Here is an 8,666-nt window from a genome sequence, read left to right on the forward strand (position 1 = left end):
CGGTCCAGAGGACTCTGCATTTTAATTTAATTTTAAATGAAGCTTCTTAAACATTTTAAAAACCTTATTTACTTTACATACAACAATAGTTTAGTTATATATTATAGACTTATAGAAAGAGACCTTCTAGAAAATGTGAAAATGTGTTACTGGCATGCAAAATCTTAAATTAGAGTGAATAAATGAAGACTCGGCACACCACTTCTGAAAAGTTGCTGACCTCTGATATAAGGCATACATTTTTAACAGGGAGGGCAATTAACTATTTACACAAACTTACCAAGTTTTGTGGTGGATTCTCCATCACTGGCAATTTTTAATTTCAACTGCATATTTTTCTAAAAGGCCTTTCTCCAGTTCTATCAGGAACTATTTTGCAGAAGTTCTATGGTCTGTGTTTACACAGGAGGTCAGATGATCATAGTAGCATTCACGTCTTGGAAATTATGAGTCTTTGAAAGTTTGTCTTTGCATTTTGCCATCTGGTTTCAAAAAGAAAGAGTGGGTAAAGGTTGCTTTACCTTTAAGGCTGATCTGGATGTTCTCTTATCTCTGATCTGACCCCTGTTCAGTCAACATTTTGGAAACCAGAATATTTGCTGCACTCTCTGCCTTCAGTCATTGTTTGCTTCACTTGCTTCCATTCTCTCAGCAGACAGCCAGGGTCCTGACATCCCGCTTGGCTTGTGTTGTATGAAGTGCCGAAGAGCCTGCATCTCTTCTGATTCATTATTTATCCTTCATGTAAGAAAGAGGAATTTCCCTTGGCATTTTGTCTGATGAGTGGTTGAAATTAACCAAAAGCTAATCACATCTGTATTCTCTAGACTGTATTAACAGTGATGGGAATGGAGTCAGCTCTTAGCCTCAAAGGGGAAATTATGGAGTGGGAAGAATGGCTAACCTCCAAAGGCGTTTCAGGTAGATAAGATGACAGCTCAAGTAACTGTGACACAATACTTCACCAAGTCATGAAGATAAGTTTAGTGGGGGTGATCCTGAATATTTTGTTCAACTAATAGTTAGATGTAGTCTAACAGTCACAGAATCTAAACAGAACAGAGTAGGGTCTCTACCTAAGAAATGGAGTTGGATGGAGTGAGAAAGGATATACCTTCTGTGTGTGTGTGTAAAGGAGGTCAAATCTATCACGTTTCTTTTTGACATGTGTAATCCTTCTTAACTATTCTCGTGTGAAAAAGATATGTTAGCAGGATTGCTAAATTAGTGGATCATTGTATAACCAGAAATAACATATTGGGCCTATATTTTTATATTTGGACTACTGAACTGGGGTTTATGTTATATTGTATGGATGGACTTACATACATATGATGCCATCGTTTAGGGCCAGATTCTTTTCTTAGTTACGTAAGTGGAGATGTAGTGTAACACCTGTGACTTCAATTGATTTATTCTATACTTATAACAGTATAACTGATTGCAGAATCTGCTACTTATGTTCTAACTACAGTCTCAATGAATTTAAAGAGACAAAAATGTTTCTGTTGAAATAAAATGTCACTGATTTGGGATAAACTACTATTTTTTGTTTTAGCTTTTCTGGAAACTAACTCGTTTGATTTCAGTCTATCTATCAAATCATTAACAAATAATGATATTTTTTTTCTAGTATATGCCAAATATAAACACAATTCAACTTTTGTTAGTTGTTTTATGGTGTAGCATCCCCCATGTATATATGTGGTTATCTGGTGGCCACTACTTGGAATAACTTCATCTTTTTCACTTCTTAAATTGTACATCCATCTTGTTTTCAATATAATTGTATTATACACCCTCTTCTCATCCCTTTGTCCTCTCTCAGACTTTCTAGTATGATTTATAAATTGGAATTTCCCAGTCTTCAGCTGCCAACTTCTGATTCCCTCTTTCACTTTTTATTTTATTTTATTCTCTGTAAAAGTTGTCATAGCAAATTGTTCTGTGTATAAATGCAAACTTACAATAAGAGATTATACGTTCTATTAAAAAATTGATGTTTCTTTCTGTCTTTCCAAGTTGCCCATTTCAGATGGCATTTCAGTGCCTAACTCCTTTAGGCTCCTTTGGAAATTCCAGGCAACATCTAGATTGTTGCCAAATCCTGCAATATTTTATTCTAAAAAGCCCCAGCTTCTGAAGGCTTGTGAATACAAGAGAATCTCAGTGTTCCGCTAAAAATAAAGTACATTTGTAGCCCATGTGGTTTGAAGAAAAGCTTCAAAATGTAGCCTCCTGAAAGCTCAAAATCCATAAAACCTTCTTCTTCTTCTTCTTCTTCTTCTTCTTCTTCTATTAAACAAAGCAGTGGCAGAACCTATCCAAAGACATATACATTCACAGAGAGAAAAAACACTCTCATGCATACACAAACATATATTGCCAACCGCAAACATTCAGAAATTATGTCAGACCCCCAAAATCTCAGGAAGTGGGCTTGAAAATCATGAGATTAGAAAAAAACCCAGAGGCTTTTCATTTGCCTTCTTGTTTCTCAGATTTTAAGGTTCACTCAGGTCAGATTTTCTCCACAACCATGATCACAACTGCAGCATCGTCACATAGAAAGTGAAATGCAGCTCTGGAAACGGGCAACGTGTGTCCACACCCCACTTATGTCCCAACTAAGGTTTAAGGGTATGTCTATACTGCAGTCAGAGGGCAGGAGTCCAGCATGTATAGACATACACACACTAGTTTTGATCTAGCTAGTTTGGGCGCCAATAGCAGTGAAGCCATGGCAGGATGGGCTGGCCATGCCTGTTCACAACCCTGGCTATGCATTGGGGTGGCTAGCCCACACTGAAGTCCATGCCACCACAGTTTCACTGCAATTGGTTCTCATGCTTGCTAGATTAATTGAACAATAGAAATGTAAGTCAGGAAGGGACCTTGAGAGGTAATCAAGTCCAATCCCCTGAGCTGAGGCAGGGCCAATTAACTCTAGTCCAGACCTGGCAGGTGACTGGCCAATCTATTCTTAAAAACCTCCAGGGATGGGGATTTCACAACCTCTCTTGGAAGCCTTTTCCACAGTTTAACTACACTTATAGATAAAAAGGTTTTTTTTCTATTATCTAACCTAATTTCCCTTGCCGATGATTAAGCCCATTTCTTTGTGTCCTCTCTTCAGTGGACATGGAGAAAAATTGATCCCTGTCCTCTTATTAACATCTCTAAACATATCTGAAGTCTGTAATCAGGTCCTCCCATCAGTCTTTTTTCTCAAGACTAAACATAACCAATTTTTAACTGTTTTTCACAGGGTGGGTTTTCTCAACCTTTTATCATTTGTGTTGCTCTCCTTTGGACTCTCTCAGTTTATCCACATCTTTCCTAGAGTGTGGCATCCAGAACTGGACACAGGACTCCAACTAAGGTCTCACCAGTGCTGAGTAGAGCGGACAATTACCTCTCATGTCTTACATACCACACTCCTGTTCATAGATCAGAAAGATATTTGTCTTTTTCACAACTCCATCACACGGTTGACTCATATTCAATTTGTGATCCACTATAACCCCCACTTGCTTTTCAGTAGTACTACCACTTAGTCAGTTATTATGCGTTTTTTAATTGTGCATTTGATTTTCCTTCCTAAGTGTAGTATGTTACATTTTCCTTTATTCAATTTCCTTATGTTGATTTCAAATCAATTGTCTAATTTGCCAAAGTCTAATATGAATTCTAATCCTGTCCTCCAAAGTGCTTGCAATCCCTTCCAGCTTGGTGGTATCTGCAAATTTTAGAAGCTTACTCTGCAGTCCATTATTCAAGTCATTAATGAAAATATTTAATAGTACCAGACCCAAGACTGACCCCTGCAAGATTCCATTGGATAAACACTCCCTGTTTTACAGCAAACCATTGATAACTACTCTTTCAGTAATGTCTTCCCTAGTTTGCTTATGAGAATGTCATGTGGCACTGTATCAAAAATCTCACTAAAATCAACATATATTATGTTTACTGCTTCCCCCCATCCTCTAGGCTAGTACCCTATCAAAGAAGGAAATAAAGTTGGTTTGGCATGATCTGTTCTTGGCAAATCTATGCTGGCTCTTAGTTATAACCCTCTTATCCTCTAGATGCTTATGCATTATTTAATAATTTCTTGTCCGAGTGTCTGTCCAGATATCAAAGTTAGATTGACTGGTCTATAATTCTCCAGGTGGTCTTTGTACACCCTTTTAAAAGCTAGATACTATTATTTTTCCTTCTCCAGTACTCTGGGACATCAATCATCCTCCATGAGTTCTCAAAGATAATTGCTAATAAGTATCCTAGGAAGGATTTCATCAGGTCCTGCCAACTTGAGTACATTTAACTTATCTAAATATTGTTTGGCTCATTCTTTTCCTATTTTGGGTTGTGTTTCTTCCTCCTTGTTGTTAATATTAATTGTGTTGTGTATGTGGTGATTATTAACCTTTTTAGTAAAGACTGTGACAAAATATGCATGGCTTAACCATGTCTTTTAAGGGTGTGCACACAGCAGATGGAGAAAACTAGTGAATTAGACCCAGTGTTCAGATTACTGCAAGGTCTCAAAATATTTTCTTGCATTTGAATATCCCCAGACATTGGATCTGGGTTTTGTGTCTTGGAACCACTACTACTGAAAACTGAAATGAGGAGATTTTCATTGAAACATCCAGATTTCTTCTTCTTCATAGAATCTTGGAACACCAGGGTTGGAAGGGACCTCAGGAGGCCATCTAGTCCAACTCCCTGCTCAGATCAGGACCAATCCCCAGACAGATTTTTGTCCTAGATTCCTAAATGGCCCCCTCAAGGATTGAATTCATAACCCTGGGTTTAGCAGGCCAATGCGCAAAACACTGAGCTATCCCTCCCCACTCAATCTTCTGTGAACAGTAATAACCTTCACTCCAATCACTTATAGGCTGAAAACCTGAGCACAGAATTGAGAAGTTAGAACTGACCAGATTTGTTTTAACATCTTCATAAATATGTTAATAAATAAAATACCAGAGTTCAGATTGCACTGATTCCTTGGAAACTGTGTTATGTCTTTCGTATGATTATTTAGGAATCAGTGAAGTGTTTGTGAAAATATTCATGAGTGACATGACTGTGTAGAAATCTGGAAAAGTTGAACTAAGAGTAACAAACAGAATACCATCTCCCTGAGTCTTCAGAGAGCCAGAACCAATCATCCTGAGAGGGGAAGCTTGCCTGAGTCTGACTGATGCAGCAACATCTACATGAGTCTGCAGAGGACCTGAAACAATAGCTTTTGGATGGAGAAGCTTTGTTGTTCACAAAACCTTATTTTCTGAACCTTATTTTCCTTTTCTTGGAAATTTTTCTACCAATTCTAATTTAGGCACCTTTGAAGATCCATCCTCTTTTGTTCCAATTTACTGTGAACAATTAGGAATCTATGAGAGACACCCAGAATATTTCTGATGCATTGTATGCTTTATTTATTTGAAAGTTCAATGTCGAGCACAAAAGAAGGTTGTGCTTTGTTATTACAAACATCCCAGGGCCAGTGATACAGATATTAACTAGCAAAAGAAGAAGATCCCATTACAAATAATAGGCCAGGTTATGATCTCGGTGGGAAGCCAAAGGACCAGCTCCCCAGCTGGATTAAATCATTGGCTTCTTTGGAGACAATTGGCCAGATTCCTACCTGGTGTAAATCTGTGTCATTTCTTGGGAGGCCACTAGCTGAATCAGATAGAAAAGAAAATGTATATAGCTCGAGTCTAAAACTGCATCAGCCCAGCCTCCCATGTGTCATGTTCTAATTGTCTCCACATTTATTCCAAACAAATCCAGTCTTATGCTTAAGGAGATGAACTTCCATTCTCGTCGCTTGCTATTCTGAAGTAAATTGATCTAACTGCATTGACCCAATGGGACCAGATACCCAGGTGGGGTAACTGGCCTTAGCTCCACTGGAGTACATGGTCCAGATCCCCCGCTGGTGTGAATGGGTGTAACTATTGGAGCCAGTGATCCAGATCCCCTGCTGGTATGAAAGGATGTAACAATTGGAGTCCATGGGCCAGATCCCCAGCTGATGTAAATCAGAGTAGGCCTACTGATGTCAGTGTTGATTTACCCCAGTTGAGTATCCAGGCATAGTGCTGAGCAGGGTGAGAAATGTGAAGTGGAACAGATTGGGTGCATGACATTGACAGAGCCCTAAGGTGCATCCCCATGTCCATTAGGGTTCTGTTAATATCATGCAGGAGGGGGGAGATGAGGTTTGTTCTGACTCAAGGATGCCCCAACCACTTGGGTCTCTTCCAAGATCCTCCCTTTGCTGCCAGCTACATTCATTCTTGCTGAGTTGAGATGCCCCCTGCTATGTTCTTCTGTATAGTTTCATCGATTGCAAGGTCAGAAGGGACTACTGTGATCATCCAGTCTGACCTCCTGGATAACACCAGCCAGAGAACTGTCCCCAAAATAGTTCCTAGAGCAGAGATTTTAGAAGAATAAGATGAAAGGTGGGAAAATATTTAGCCATGTGTCTAAAGAGAGAGTCAAAACAGTTCAACTCTTTTTTTTCCCAAATGATGTTTCTTTTAGAAATTTTGCTAGGCTTGTTTTTTAAAAGATTAAAGAAAAAATCCAAAACCGCAACTCAGCTAAACAATATGACAAAGCTAAATGCAGAAATGAAAAAGAAAATAATAATTGGAGGTTGACCCAAAATAAAATGTTTTTTTTTATTATTATTTTTCAGTTTGGCCACTAACAAAGAAAATCAGTCATTTGCTTGGCTCTACTTAGGAGCCTAAGTCACATTTTGAAAACTAAACACATAGGAGCCTAAATCCTTTTGACTTAATCCCAGTATGAGCCATGTATTGTTTGCAGACCCCAGCTGTCAGAGGTCAGCTGACACACTGTGTGTGTGACACCCATTCTTAGAGATCCCATCAAACTCAGTTATTTTCTGTGCTGGTGAGGCCACAGTAGGTACGTCTACACCACAGTAAAAATCCCCTCAGCAGTGAATCGCAGACTCTGGGCCTACTGACACGGGCTTGTGGGGCGTGCACTGCAGGGTTCAGACATAGCAATATCAGTTTTCCCACTTGGGCTCTGAAATCTCTCAGGTGTGTGATCTAGCCACTGGGCAATGAGATATTCTGATATGGGAGTCCCTCCATCTCTTTCATTGAAGCTGTTCTGCTGTGAATAAATAATTAAAGAGACATTGGGTCCGAGAGACAGTGCACCAGCATGAGAATGAGTCTATGTAGCCTAGTCGTTAGAGCACTTAGCTAGGAAGGGAGTGGCCCACAATCCCGTCCCCTTGTCCTTTTGTTGTTCAGCCCCAGTGGAACAATTTCAGTAGCAGCAACAGTCTGAATAGTTCACAGCCCAGTGGTTCCAGCACTCACCTGAGAGGTAGTATATTCCCGTTCAAATCCTTTCTCTCTTTCAGGCAGAGGAGGGACTTAAAGAGGGGGTCTCACACATCCCAGGGGAGAGGTCCAACTACTGGTCTAAAAGTCACAAGGGCATTCCTCTTCCCCTCACCCTGGCTTCTTGCAAGAAACATGGCAGCTTTGTGGATCACAGCAGTGAGTAAAATTGGGACACAGGCACAGCTGGGCATCAGTCACAGAGTTGATTTCAGTGGGAATTAGATGCCTAAATATTTGACATGACCAGTGTCCAAACCCAGAGGCTGTTGCTTTGCTAAGTGGCCTCTGACCGATGCTGTGTCTGATTCCAGAAAGCTGTTCTCAGGCGGCTCCCCTTGTTGGTGGCGAATAGGACACCACCCCGTCAGATAGTCCCCAATACATGGCCCTTCCTTTCAAACAGGATGCTGGATTCGAGCACGCTTTCCCCAGCATGGCAGGGAGTGAGTGGCTCATGGCCTCTGAACACCCCTTCTCTATCCAGATCTCTGTCTAAGTGATTCCTTCGCTGTTCCCTGTCTATGCTGCTTCCTGGCAGGCTCTGTGCAGGACCCTTTGAGAAAGTGATTTTAAAGTGTCTGTCTCTTGGACCATGATGAGGTGGAGAGATGATTGGACTAATAATTAAAAAAACACAGGAGCAGTGGGGCTAGATCCACCACATTCCATGTGACTGCTCAAAGCAGCTTGCAGTAGAGTCGTTCTCATACTCATTCACTCTCTTCCTGGCCCAATGATTATCATTATTCAGGCACAGTGGAGCAGCATCAACAGGAAAGACTGAGGGCAGGTCTACACTAGAAGCACTACATCTGCAGAGCTGCGCCACTGTAGTGCATCTGGTGAAGGCGCGCTATGCCAATGGGCAAGCACTCTCCTGTTGACATAATGTACTCCACGTCCACAAGAGGCGGAAGCTATGGGGGTCTCCAACATCCCAGGTGAGTGCTCTAACCAGTGGGCTGCCAGTCATAATGAGTGGCAGTTAGTTGACTAAAAGTCCATTTGTGAATCTACTCTGGGGTTTCTTAGATCATATCTGCAGCCCAGTAAAGGAAAAGGATGCTTTGAATTCAGACCATTGAGTAGTCCTTGAAAAAGAAAAAGTGTAGTCTAAACCTTACACTTACCCAATCCAGGGAAAGAACTGTGCCATGTGAGTTATACACCAAATAAAAACAACTCATATTCTGGACTTTACATACTGACTATTAGCAATGAGTCACCTAAAAATGAATGTCAGCC

The sequence above is a fragment of the Gopherus flavomarginatus genome, unplaced genomic scaffold (genome assembly GCF_025201925.1).
Source record: "Gopherus flavomarginatus isolate rGopFla2 unplaced genomic scaffold, rGopFla2.mat.asm mat_scaffold_90_arrow_ctg1, whole genome shotgun sequence".
Taxonomy (NCBI): Eukaryota; Metazoa; Chordata; order Testudines; family Testudinidae; genus Gopherus; species Gopherus flavomarginatus.